This window comes from Danio rerio, chromosome 15 (assembly GCF_049306965.1).
Source record: "Danio rerio strain Tuebingen ecotype United States chromosome 15, GRCz12tu, whole genome shotgun sequence".
In the NCBI taxonomy this organism is placed as follows: Eukaryota; Metazoa; Chordata; class Actinopteri; order Cypriniformes; family Danionidae; genus Danio; species Danio rerio.
The window spans coordinates 42528428-42541220 of NC_133190.1; the positions used below are offsets into that span (position 1 = coordinate 42528428).

The 12793-nt window shown below is 36.5% G+C and overlaps 1 protein-coding gene across 6 annotated transcripts in view; it reads right to left on the minus strand.

Moving 5' to 3' along the window:
* The window catches only part of robo1 (roundabout, axon guidance receptor, homolog 1 (Drosophila)), a 545238-nt gene extending 534084 nt beyond the window's left edge, over positions 1–11154 (minus strand). For 2 of the 6 annotated variants that reach the window (XM_073922742.1, XM_073922741.1), the window contains exons 1-2: positions 11092–11154; positions 10859–10983 (exon numbers count right to left, since the gene is read on the minus strand). The gene's annotated coding sequence lies outside the window, so the exon portion shown is untranslated. 6 annotated transcript variants of the gene reach the window in all.
* Positions 11155–12793: the final 1639 nt, after the last annotated feature.

Sequence of the window (12793 nt, forward strand, 5' to 3'; positions counted from 1 at the left end):
TTTAATGCCTGACAGAATGAGACACGTCAGAGAGTGGCTTCTTTCAATCTGTGCCTGACGGCAGAAAGAGAAAAGCACCTACTGAAGTGACCATTTGAAAAGAGCCCCCCTCTTTCCCCACCCGCTTCCCCCTCCGGAGACTGAGATGAGAAGCACTGGCTGTACTTCACATGGGCCACAGGAAAGTCCTGACTTAAAAAGCACATTTAAGAACCCGTGAAGATGAAAAACACCCCAATTATCTCCCCAACCCCCTGCTGAGCCCCAAGCTGTTTTATGACATTAAAACCTGCTAAATTATGAAACGCCACACGGCTGAGAATACAAATGAAAAAACGGGGACTTCTTTTTTTCTGAATCGTTAGCGTTTGTAGGGTATGTGCTGATGGTGTTATGATATTCTCAGTGCTTAGAGTGATGACTTTGCAGTCACATCCCTCGCGGTGATGCTCTGGGGCTCGCCAAAGGCTACGTTGAAACACAGGAGGATAATGACTAAGATGAGCCAGCTTGGAGATTTCATACAATACCCATTGAGGATTTTTCCATTTATTAAAAATGACATTTGTTCAATTAATTCCAATGAATGAATTCATTATTAATTGGCATATTTTTACAACTAATTGCACTGCATTTCATAATGCACTGCTAATGTTGCTACTAAGGTTAACATTGAGGTTAAAGGAATAATTCACCCAATAATTAAAGATCTGTTATCATATTTTCCCCCTAATGATGTATGAAACAAGTATGATGTGTTTAAAAGGATTAACGCTAAATAATTAAAGATCTTTTCCATTCATTAATATACCAAATTATGCACCAAAATACAGATTATGATCTAAATCTTTTGCATTCACTCACATAAGCAGAGCAAAATAAGTTATGCCAAGTTCAGACTGCATGATTTTCAAAGTAGTTGTGTCACAGATGTTTTCCCACTGCATGACTATTTGGAGAAGTATTCTGTCGGTGCTGTGTTTACACTGCAAGATGGATCGGTGACACTGCATGGCTATACAATAGGATGACTCGCCGACAACTTTGCCTCAATCTGCAAACTACGTCTAAGAACCACTAAAATACCATTAAAATATCCAAAAAAACACAAGAAGAGTTGATATTAAATACTGAATCTATTTTGTAGACTTAAGTACTTGCAATATGGCAATTGTTTTAAAGAATGCTAAACTCCAAAAAAAATTTGACTATATCGAGACGGAGAAGAAAATTAAGGGGTGTTTTTCTACATAATCAAAGCATTGGAATGTAGCATAATAAAAGCTCTGCTGCCTTTGTGTCGCGTCACACGCATCTCTCATCAGCAATTGTTTTAGCGTTTCTCTTGATTCTCTCAGTGTTGAATATTTTAGCTCGTGCATCAGCATGACTTCTGCAGTAATATCATAGGATATAATGAAGACCACAACTCCCATGATTCCACATACAATCATGATGTCATCAGACACCTTTGTTTGTTGTGAATAAGTGCCCTCTAGTGGAAAAAATTACATAATGTGCGATTTTACGCACTCCTAGAAGAGAGAAATAAAAAAAACTTGACAAAATAAGTCTCAAAAACATAAGAGGCCAAATTTGAATGCATGCTTTATCAGATTGACTGACTGCTTTTCTGAATCTAAGAAAACACATGGCTAATAACAGGAGGAAATAGGGTCACCATGTCAAAAAAAAACAAAAAAAAAAACACGTTTTGGATTCAAGAATGGAAAGAGACAAAATTTTCCACAGTAGTCTCAATTATCAGCAGTTTCCATGAACTAAGCATATAAATCAATTCATTTTCTAAACTTATCATTCCTAAGCAGCTTCCCACTGGGTCCTAATGCTTGCCTCATACGAAATGTATTCAGGGCTGCTGTGTTAAACTAATACAAGTTAAAGATACAAAATCTTTGTTAAAATCTCATCTAGGAACAAACCATCAATTGGGATCAGAGTTGGGGAAAGATACTTTTGAAAGTAATGCATTACAATATTGAGTTACTCCACCAAAAATAACTAGTTGCATTGCTTAGTTACTTTTTATGGTAAGTAATGCGCTTTGTTACTTTTGAGCTAACTTACTTTTTATTACTTGGCTGAGGCTTGATCTCTCTCAGAACTTGTTTTTTTTTCGTTCTTTTTATTAGAGGAGCTCTGCTATTAACATGCTGTATAAATTACACCTACATTTACTTAAAGAAAAAAAAAACACACATAAAAAAAGATATTTTAGGATGATGTTATCCGAGAACTTCCTGACCCCAGACCTATGCATGCCGTATATACAGATTATTGAAAGTTTAAATGTGTTTGCTACATTTCTACTATTTGTCTCAAGTAAATCATTGTCCACTGAGACAACAATCCCCTTTTCCATTTTTTCAATGCGTTCAAAATAATCAATATTCTTTCATTGACTTTGTGATTTATTTTGACTACTTTCATTTTAATTCAGCTATTTTTTTTTTAAAAGCTAATTAATTTAACTCAAAAGTAACTCACATTACATTTTCAATGAAGTAATTTAAATATCATTACTTATTTTTTAAAATGCATTACTTTAAGCGTTATTTAGAAAAGTATTATTACGTAGCTCGCTTTGCTTGCAATGCATTTCCCCCAACACTGATCAGGATCATAAAATCAGAAATAAAAGTCCACTGAGAAGCTACTGTAACACTTATCGGGATTAAAAATCTCAGTAAATTAAAACTTCTCAAAAAATACAAACAGAAAGACATTGGCATCAGTACAGGCGAAAAAAAGTTCTACAAAAAATCTAATATTGTGCAACCCTAGATTTAACATGGTCCAAATCAAATTAAAAAGACCTTTTCATTTGTGAAGTAATCGAAATTTATGCATGATGAGCCTGTTTGTTGATTTTTTTGGAAACTACCTATTTTAATGACTATATCGTGAAATAAAAATACTAATACCATGACATATCCCGATCTCTGAATACTGACTTTAAAAAGAAGAGCTTCTTGAGCACCAAATCAGCACATGCGATTGATTTCTGATGGATCATGTGACAGCAAAAACTGAAAATCACTACAAACTACCCAGCCATTTCTTTCAGTGAACACCGAGATAACATTCTGTTTGCTTGTTTAAGGTGCTGATAGAATGTGTGGCTCTTCTTTACATCAGGGTGATGGCTACGATCTGTCAGGTCTTCCCAGCAGATTACACACTTACACAGGGGTCACAGAACCAGGTCTTTGACATCTGTCACACACACACACACACAGGTCTGCCTGCGGACAGAGCTACAAGACAGGAAACAATTCAAGCAAACCTACCCAGAGGACATCTGATCACTTCCACACGCGCAACAAATAATCTTTCTCCACAATTCCCCAAAGACAAGAGGAGAGAAAGAGCGAGGGAGCGGGATTTATTAACACCCATAGGCTATTCAGGTCTGCGGTTGTTCAACGATAAGTCCGCTGATAACCAGTCATTTCCTGAGAACAGACCATACGGTGTGCTGCAGCTTTTGTGGAACTGCAAAAAATTTCCATTTCCAATTCCAAACCCTTAGACACTGTACGATGTTTAACCCCCACGGTCCAGGCCAGACCGTATCTGCACGTCCCCATTGGCTGCAGCACGCAGGCTAAAATCCAATTTCAGTGATAAGCTTCAGATTTGCCGTGAGGGCTCGAGTTGCGTTCCTCTCAGGATTGCACACATTTATTCAAGAAAAGGGCAACAGAAACGGGTCGGCAGTGGCAAGGTGCATAACAGCCATCTGGGTGTGGTGGAAGAGCATAGACAGGTGTAAAGGGATGATACAATTCATCTTCACACTTCTCCGCTCAAGAACCAACCTCTTGCTTTCCAACCCCTGATCCCTAAAACCAGCACTGCATAAACTACTTATGGGCATAAACCACATGCTATGGACATGAGAAAAGTGTAAAAGAGCTTTTATACATCTAGTAGGGTGGCCGGGAAAATTGCAGGGCATGTCTGAAGCTATGTGATGGTCATATTGAAGAGGGCTAATCACATCCACAAAAAGTAGTAGTGCTAGATATAAAAAATTAAACAAAGCACTGGATAATTAATTACAAACTGTGATATAATGCTTTTTCTCCATTGTCATATTCTCTGTAGTTTCATGAACATGACTGGCTATTGCTTGCATTAGTATTTGCATGAAGTGATCTGATTGGCTGATGCCTGCATTGGCAAGCAATGGACCCAATGCAGCTCGATGAATCCACAATTTAGTTCGGCAATGCTCGACGTTACTCCATTCAAAATCATATGGAACCACATAAAATGTGCTGCAAGCCAAGAAAACATACATGAAGAAAACAAGAAAACATGTATTTGTATAATAATCTAACAAATTGTTATTTTTATACCATGTTGGCAAGAGTTACTCTTGGATGGTTTAGTTCCCTCAGCTGAACAGATACAAAAGCACATCAAATGATTGGTTATTAAAAGGGGAAAAAAGAAAAATAGAATAAACATCTATACTTTTATATTAGACACACATCTATGCTTTTATTTGCTGCAGCTCCACATCCACAACTTCATGCATTGGGTTAAATTAGGCTTTACAGTCTCCTTTACCTCCACTGTATCTGTTCAGCGAAGGGAACTAAACCAACCCCATGATGTCAGACACAGCGGCATTCCAAGGTGGCGGCGCCCTAGATATATAATCTATAGTAAAATAAGCCATTTTCTTTGAAATGGTTACATTAATCGAGTTTGTTTAATATATTTTCATTAAAGTCGAATCCAATGCACAAAATAAGGTAAACTTGACAGTGCTTCACTTCCCCTTTAAGGGTGCTTTCACACCAAGACTTCTGTTTTGGAACCTGTCACATTTCCCCAGTTAGTGTGGTTTGTTTGGCATATGTGAATAAAGCAATCGCGCTCGGATCTGCAGCAAAACAATCGGTCTGAGATCGCCTGAATGAGGTGGTCTCAGCTTGATTAAAACAAACTCTGGAGCGGATTGATTGTAGTGAGAAAGCCATACGATCCAATGAAGTACCGAACCACGCTATATCACAGTGCATTATGGATGTGTAATAGGCATATATACGGCTATATGAAGAGAGAATTATTAGTAGGGCGGGATGTTATAATTCGTAGCGGTTAATGTGCGTTTCAAGTCAAATTCAAAAGTGAAAGCACGCTGAACTATTAACAAGAGCTGTTTATTCATTAGGAAAAATTACCAAACTGCCCAAACTTCATTCACTGTAGGCTTTGCTAAGCTAACTCTGTAAAAGTCAATGTCTCCCTTTGCATTGAATTGAGCGTCTTGCATTCAGATATGTTGTTGATGTTAATACAGCAACATTACCCATCAACTAAAGTTTAAAATATGAGGTTTTAGTGGACCACCCCTTTTCAGATAGTGACTTATTTATTTATGAACTAGTCCTTGTCGAAAACAAATGTCTTTAAAATGTTGCAAAAAAAAAAGTTGAAGGTACACTATATAAACAGTACAACATGCAGCACATCATACATCATATGCACAAGCACATCTACAAAGCAAAATGCAGTAACACTCTGCTATATAATTTAATTTAGAAACTAATTTCTTCATTTCACATTCACTTTTGCTCAAGCATGTCAAATCTGACATTTTATTTTCAAATTCTACAAGTAAATGTCATGGAGTAATTGCATCAGCTACTTCAAAACCTTGTAATTGGCCTAAACTCTGTCAGCAGACATTTCCATTTTGTAAATGTTCAAACAATTAATATGATGATCCTAATGCAACAATAGTTTGTCTTTACTTATATCCCAGCATCAAAACAGAAGTGCACTGTAAAACAAATGAAAATGAGGTTTATTTATAACTCCTGAGTAAAATGAGAATAATCCTGTCAGGCAACAGTGACATTAAAAGACACAAAATGCAGCTCCAAAACACTTTTTAATTATCACTTTAAATCTTTATACTTTGCACACATTTTTTTAAAAACTAATAGGATATATTTATCAGCAATATGTGTTTTGTAAGGAACTGAAAAACATTTGATGCTTAATAAAATTAGTATAATGACAATTGTTTATATTATGCACACTGAATGACATTTTGCCTACACCAGGGATTCTCAACCAGCTGGTCTCTGTAGGTGGGCCGCCAGATAGCTTAAAACTAACTTAAATATTATACTATAATTATTTGATTTCATTATTAGATTTGGAATAATAGAAGGCCAAATAATTGTTTTGCTAATAAATACAGCTTTAAAATAAGCATTTTCTCTAGACAATCAATTTGGGCCTTCAAAAAAATTTAGGAGAAACCGGTGGGCTTGGCCTACACCATGGTTTCCGCTACATTCATTCTTCTATGGCAGGGCGCCACACCAAAATTCATCCCCCCACGGCTACAATCCAGCTTCTTATTTAAAACATCGTCATTGTTGTTGTTGTTTTAAATAGCTGGTTATAATTGCACCAAATCTTATTAAAAGGTAAGTGAATTATAACAGCGCAAACTTTTCTGTAACCATAGTAGTGCTGTGCGTTATTTGTTTAACCCTTTAAGCTTATTGACAGGTGCGTAAGGCCAGCAAATACGACATAGCTTTCAGTTGGGATGACCACAGTTTCCATAATTTAAATTTATTTATAGATAAAAGTCTATGTTTCTGGATTCTACGACTTTATTTTGCTGGAGTTTATATCATTTCACTTTACTTTATGATGCATCAATGCCTCTCTGTAGGTCTATTAGAGACATTCATTAATATTCCAAGCAAATCTAATAAATGTTGGAGACACTCACAACATAAAAGCGCTAAATTGCACTTGAGGAGCATATATTTGGGGGGGTGTGCAAGAGGTTTTGTGCACGAGCAGAGGAAATCGCACGCAAGCAAAAAGATTGGCATGCTCGTATGGCATAAATGCAATCTCAAACCAGTTGGTAGACTTGTGTAAAAAGTCTGCTGCCATAGCTGGAAAAAATCCCAGAGGAAACACTGCTACACTGTAAAAAAAAAAATTCAGTTTCAGTGTGGAGTTTGCATGTTCTCCCTGCGTTTGCGTGGGTTTCCTCCGGGTGCTCCGGTTTCCCCCACAGTCCAAAGACATGCAGTACAGGTAAATTGGGTAGGCTAAATTGTCCGTAGTGTATGAGTGTGTGTGGATGTTTGCCAGAGATGGGTTGTGGCTGGAAGGGCATCCGCTGCGTAAAAACGTGCTGGATAAGTTGGCGGTTCATTCCGTTGTGGTGACCCCAGATTAATAAAGAGACTAAGCTGACAAGAAAATGAATGAATACATGATTGATATAATGAATCAAGTTAAAGTAACTTAAAAGCACTTGCTGTCATGACTTGCCATATATTTTTTTGGGAGAGAATTCAGAATATTGTTTAGATTTTTTCCTGTACAGTTAGATTATTTTTATTAATATTACAGCAGATGTTGAAAATTTTTTATTAAAAAAGACTGCTTGCAGCTATACTAATAAATACTTGGTCATCATAAATTGCATGATCAGGATGCTTGGAGAATCAATCATTGTCTTTTTTTTGTTTTTCAATTTTTACTGTGATATTGTATTTCAGAGAAATGGATGAGAGTTTGCATTACACTGAATGACAAATACATTACTCTTAATGAGAAATCCTTTGCTTTAGCTCAGTGTTTCTCAACCACGTTCCTGGAGGACCACCAGCACTGCACTCTTTCCATCTCTCCTTAGCCAAACACAGCTAATTCAGACCATCAGCTCATTAGCAGAGACTGAACGACCTGTAATGGGTGTGACAGACAAAGGACACATCCAAAACATGCAGTGGTTGAGAAACACTGTTTAGCTTACATCATGCATCCACATGGTTGAGTAACACTGCTTCAGCTTAAATCACAAGATTGTACAGAAACTTTTATTTTTAAGTAATTTTAAACAACAAACTCCATTAAAATATCAAATCATATATGAGACATGATGAACACTAAATTAATTAGATAATTTTCCACTGAAATGCTTATAATAAATTGCATCCTTAAGATTAAAGGGGACAAAATCTGGGTTTTTAAATTCTTTTGGCAACATAGTGCAAGCCAGATTAAAAATATATACTTATTTTTTCCAAACACCACCAGGCAAGCAATGTCCGTTCCATCATGCATCTCCTGTCAGACCTCCTGTAGACTTCAACATAGTAGAAAGAGCGGGGGGGGGGATGAGATGGAAGAAGAGATGGCAATCTAGCAACTTTTGGCTCCGTTCCAGCACTGTCTACGGCGCAACGCTGGAATTGGCATGCCAGAGACGAACTCACTGAGATGAATCACATGACATTATAGAGGTCACGCATGGGCCCAGCCACCTAAAGAGCCCAGATACAAGCAAGAAATAGTATTTTACACACCACTGGTCCACCTGCTTCCTTCACAACTCCCGAATTCAGCTTTTAATCGAAGCAATACAATTCATAGGTCTTAAAACTAGTCACACTTTACTGGGCTGCCAAAGGACCCCTAGAGATGCGCCGAAAAAGGGGGCACCAAAAAGTACTCTATCATCAAATGAAGAGTTTGCTGGAACGCTGAATTTTAAATTACAGCACCTGGCTGGATAACAATGCTAAATGAGATCAAATTGACAGCTAGAATACCTTGGAGACCGTATGTCTTGCATGGTTCACACATGCAAATGTCATGAGAGGCTTTACAATCACTTTGGTGGCATCTGTTACACCGATTTTTTGCATGAATTGTTTCATGATCGCGCGGTGAGAATGAAATGTTGATCTCTGATGAAGATGCCTTTCATTCACTGTGATTAGAAAACAGTCACAATGGCAAAGCTCAGCGTCTTCTCGCCCATCGATTTTAATTGAGGCTTGATTACATATACAATGAACTGTGCCGGGTCACGCTTTTTGTAATCTGAAATATTTTCAGCTTTATTGAAAGAGCGAACCGAGTTGATTTCTCTTGGGCATATAGCGCGGCACAGTACAAAAGACTATATTACAATCGCCGGATTAAACAAACGTGGCACGTTGAGAGGGATGATTAATTCATGGAGGTATTCTCCATTTCATACATTTATGAAGGACGTTACCAGTTAAAGTGCATTTATGTATTCCGAGCACACCTGGCTCTTCTTTGAAACTTTCAGCAGGGGACGACTCTCACTTCCACACAGCGAGAAGTGTTCTCATGCTCCGTCTGGGCTTTTACAAACCCCCAGCCTCGTTTAATACCTCAAGTATAGGTTAATTTAAAAGACAGGCAGCATATAATTTTACAAGGGATGATCCAAAACAATATTTAAACCTCAGTGCAGGCTGTAAAAAGAGAGATGTTTAGTCTCTGAATGGGATAAAGCCATGCATCCTTTCAGCACCAAAGACAGTTCCCTTTGTCTGAGAGATCTGGACTGCTTTAAATAGCTCAAAATAAAGTTTTTGATGTTCCAAGAGATGGGTTGCAGCATCCGCTGCGTAAAACATATGCTGGATAAGTTGGCGGTTCATTTCGCTGTGGCAACCACAGATTAATAAAGGGACTAAGGAGAAAGTAAATGAATGAATGAATGAAAGTTTGTGATGTTTATATATTGGGTTCATGAAACTATTTTTATGATAATTTATTTAAAATCTTTTTGAAAAACATTTTTGGAGCACTTTATAGTTTATTAAATGTATTAAATATAATTTATTACATTCTCAAATTAAGGTGTTCTTTAAAGAAATAGTTCACCTAAAAATTAAGATTTTGCAATCATTTTTGTACACTGAAAAAAATTATTCAGAAATGATTCCTTGGATTTACTAATTTTTTTTTACGTTAGGTGGCTGTAAACAATTTATTTGGTCTGAATTTAAACTAACAAATTAAGTAGAAATTTATTACATTTAATTTGTTTGTTTAAATTCAACACAAATAAATTGCATTTTTGCACATATCATTTTTTTCAGTGCATCCTTGACTTGTTCCAAACCAAAATAGTGTTTAACAGTGCAAAAAATGGTCTGGAACAAGTAAATGGTGAATAAATGATGGCTAAATTAAATTTTGTGTGAACTATCCCTTTAATAAATCAAACATTAAACAATTTCTGCACCTATTTCAAAAATCCCATGCCTATCTCATGGTGAAACAGCAGGTAAAAGCTTCTAATGTCTGTCTGTTGAGGTTTAATTAGAGAATGTGAAAAATTACAGAACACAAGGGTTAAACAGCTGATCACCAATAAGACATGAGTATACGCTGTTTCAGCAGACCTCCATTCTGCTCAATGCAAGTCTAAGCAAAATTCTGATCTCAGAGCCAAAGAGTGTGGTCCACTTGCAATGTACTGCAGAATAAGCAGTAAAGACTCCAACTGTCTCTGAGACCATCACACATTACTTTCCATGCAAAATGCTTTGATAATATATAGTCACCACTGTAGGTCAATTAGATTTATCTGTATAATGCATAATGGTCAGTAATACCATATGCAATATCCATCATCTATATTCATTTGAGCTCAATAAATTAATCTGACGGCATTGGGACACAACTACACTTCACTTTCAACATAGTGCACAGTCTTGTTCATTACACAGAAGTGTCTTCAATGCAGCATGAAACAATCAGCATCCTTTCAAAGGCTGATTCATTGCACAGTACAGCACAAGACTCAATGAAATATCTTAGACTGTCTCTCTGTTGCACAAACTGTAATATAAAGTTCATCCATGCACAAAGCCCTTAGATTTACGCACTTTGCATAAACTTCTATAGTAAAAATAAGCATCCAAAATACATCAAATATTACTGGTTGACTAAAATCCATCAGTGCATGTCTTTATAAAACGCAATTGTGAAATATAAAATCTCTTACCCACTTTCCTGCTCACAGACGATGCGTGATAATTCCAAGAACAGAAGTAAAACTAGTCTTCCATCTCTCCAACGAGCCGTGCGTAACTTTCCAAGGGATGCTCAGCACTTCGGGATTGAGATGCGCTGGGAAACGAGGGCTGGGTTTAGTTTATGGCAGTTCAGACACACAAAAAGAGCGAGGTGAGCACCAGAGAGTGTGCCGGCGAACAGTGCCTTTTGCCGCGTTCTCACCCGCTGCTGATGCGGTGCGTGTGCGGTAAAGCATACAGATCTCACCGCGCGCTCTCCGTCACTGCGCTCTGCTTCCCCGGGTCCTAAAGCTGAATCGCAGAGCCACTGAACTTTCAGCAATTGTGATTGCGCTGCGAGTATAGCATTAAGAAATGTCTTTACCTGCTTTCTAGAATTGTTCAACTGAACTGAAATTATACGGACAACTGATATATCCAAAACTGATATAAATCCAAACACTGTCATGGGTGTAATTTGCATATTGCCATCAGATTTACGGCTATATGAGAATCTACAAAATAACTGTTGATTTACAGGCAGGTTCGAACGTCATACTACGTAAATATTATAATTAAACCCGACATATATGTTGGAGTAGGGCTACTCCGAAAAGCTGATTAACGTTATTTTAGCCGATAAACATGTTATAAATCTGCTTCTTTAAGGGAAAACAGAACAAATTACCAATTACTAATCATATTTGACTGAAAAATCGCTCTGAAGTGTGTAAAAACATGCTCCAGCAAATGTGAAGTTGCACGCCAACTAAAGCCAAACGCATTAATCACATCCGGTTTCTTCAGGTGTGTAGCTAGCTGTTTCCTCCTTCATGGAATAATGCAGGTGGGGCTGACAATATACAAGTGCGCCGATTACTTACATGAAACTACAAGTTTTGCGAGCATCCCATGTCATTTCAGTTTAGTTTAGTCTTTATGAAATATAAAATTACATACTTAAAAGTTTTTTTTATTATTATTGCATAAATAAATCATCAGGAAAAAAACATACAACACGATATAAAAAGTGAAACATAAAAAACTAATATAACAATCGTAAAAAAAAAGATTAAAAAATGTAATCAAATCCACAAAGTACAGCATTACATCCAATGGAATTGACAGGGGGATCTAAAAAGTGTTATAATAATTGATACTTTTTGCTCAGATCTTTTGCTTTTCAACAATTTCACAGTTGAAATAAAGAAGTCAAACTCGATACAAAAAACTTTAATGTGGGAGATGACTTAGCAAATTTCAATTTGTGTATATAAAATGTTGCCAATAAAGAGATTAACAAAAATTCAAGACTTTTGTTGGATTTGTTTTCATAATAAAACAATAACATCTTTTAATGTAAAATTATAACAAAGTTTTGTCAATAAAATAGTTTTGGCTAGATCCTTCTAGAAAATGTTTACAATGTTGCGTTCAAAAAATAAATGATAAAAGCTCTCTTTATCTGCCTTGCAAAACCACAGATATCCTCATCATTTTCAATGTACTTTGATAATAACGATTTTACCGGGTAAATTGTATGTAGTATTTTAAAATGAATTTCCTTAATTGTGCATTTGAAGGAAGTTAACCAGGTTCTTTTCCAATTAATAATAACTATAATAGAGTTCCAGAAAACTTTGCCTCTACACAGCAAAATATGGGGACCCAAAACAACTCTATGGGTGTTAATTTCAACACTTTGAAAGTGTCTCATGGGGTCCACTCAAAACAGAGTTAAATCAACACTTTCAAAAGGGTTGGCACATTGACACCGAAGTAAGGGTTAATTTTAACTCTGGGCAGAGTTAAAAATGTAACTATATTTAACACCGCCTGGTAGTAATTTTTTTACTACAATATATTGTTATTTTATTCAACTCTCTTGAGTGTAAATATGGTAAAAAGGTAAAATAGACTGTAAA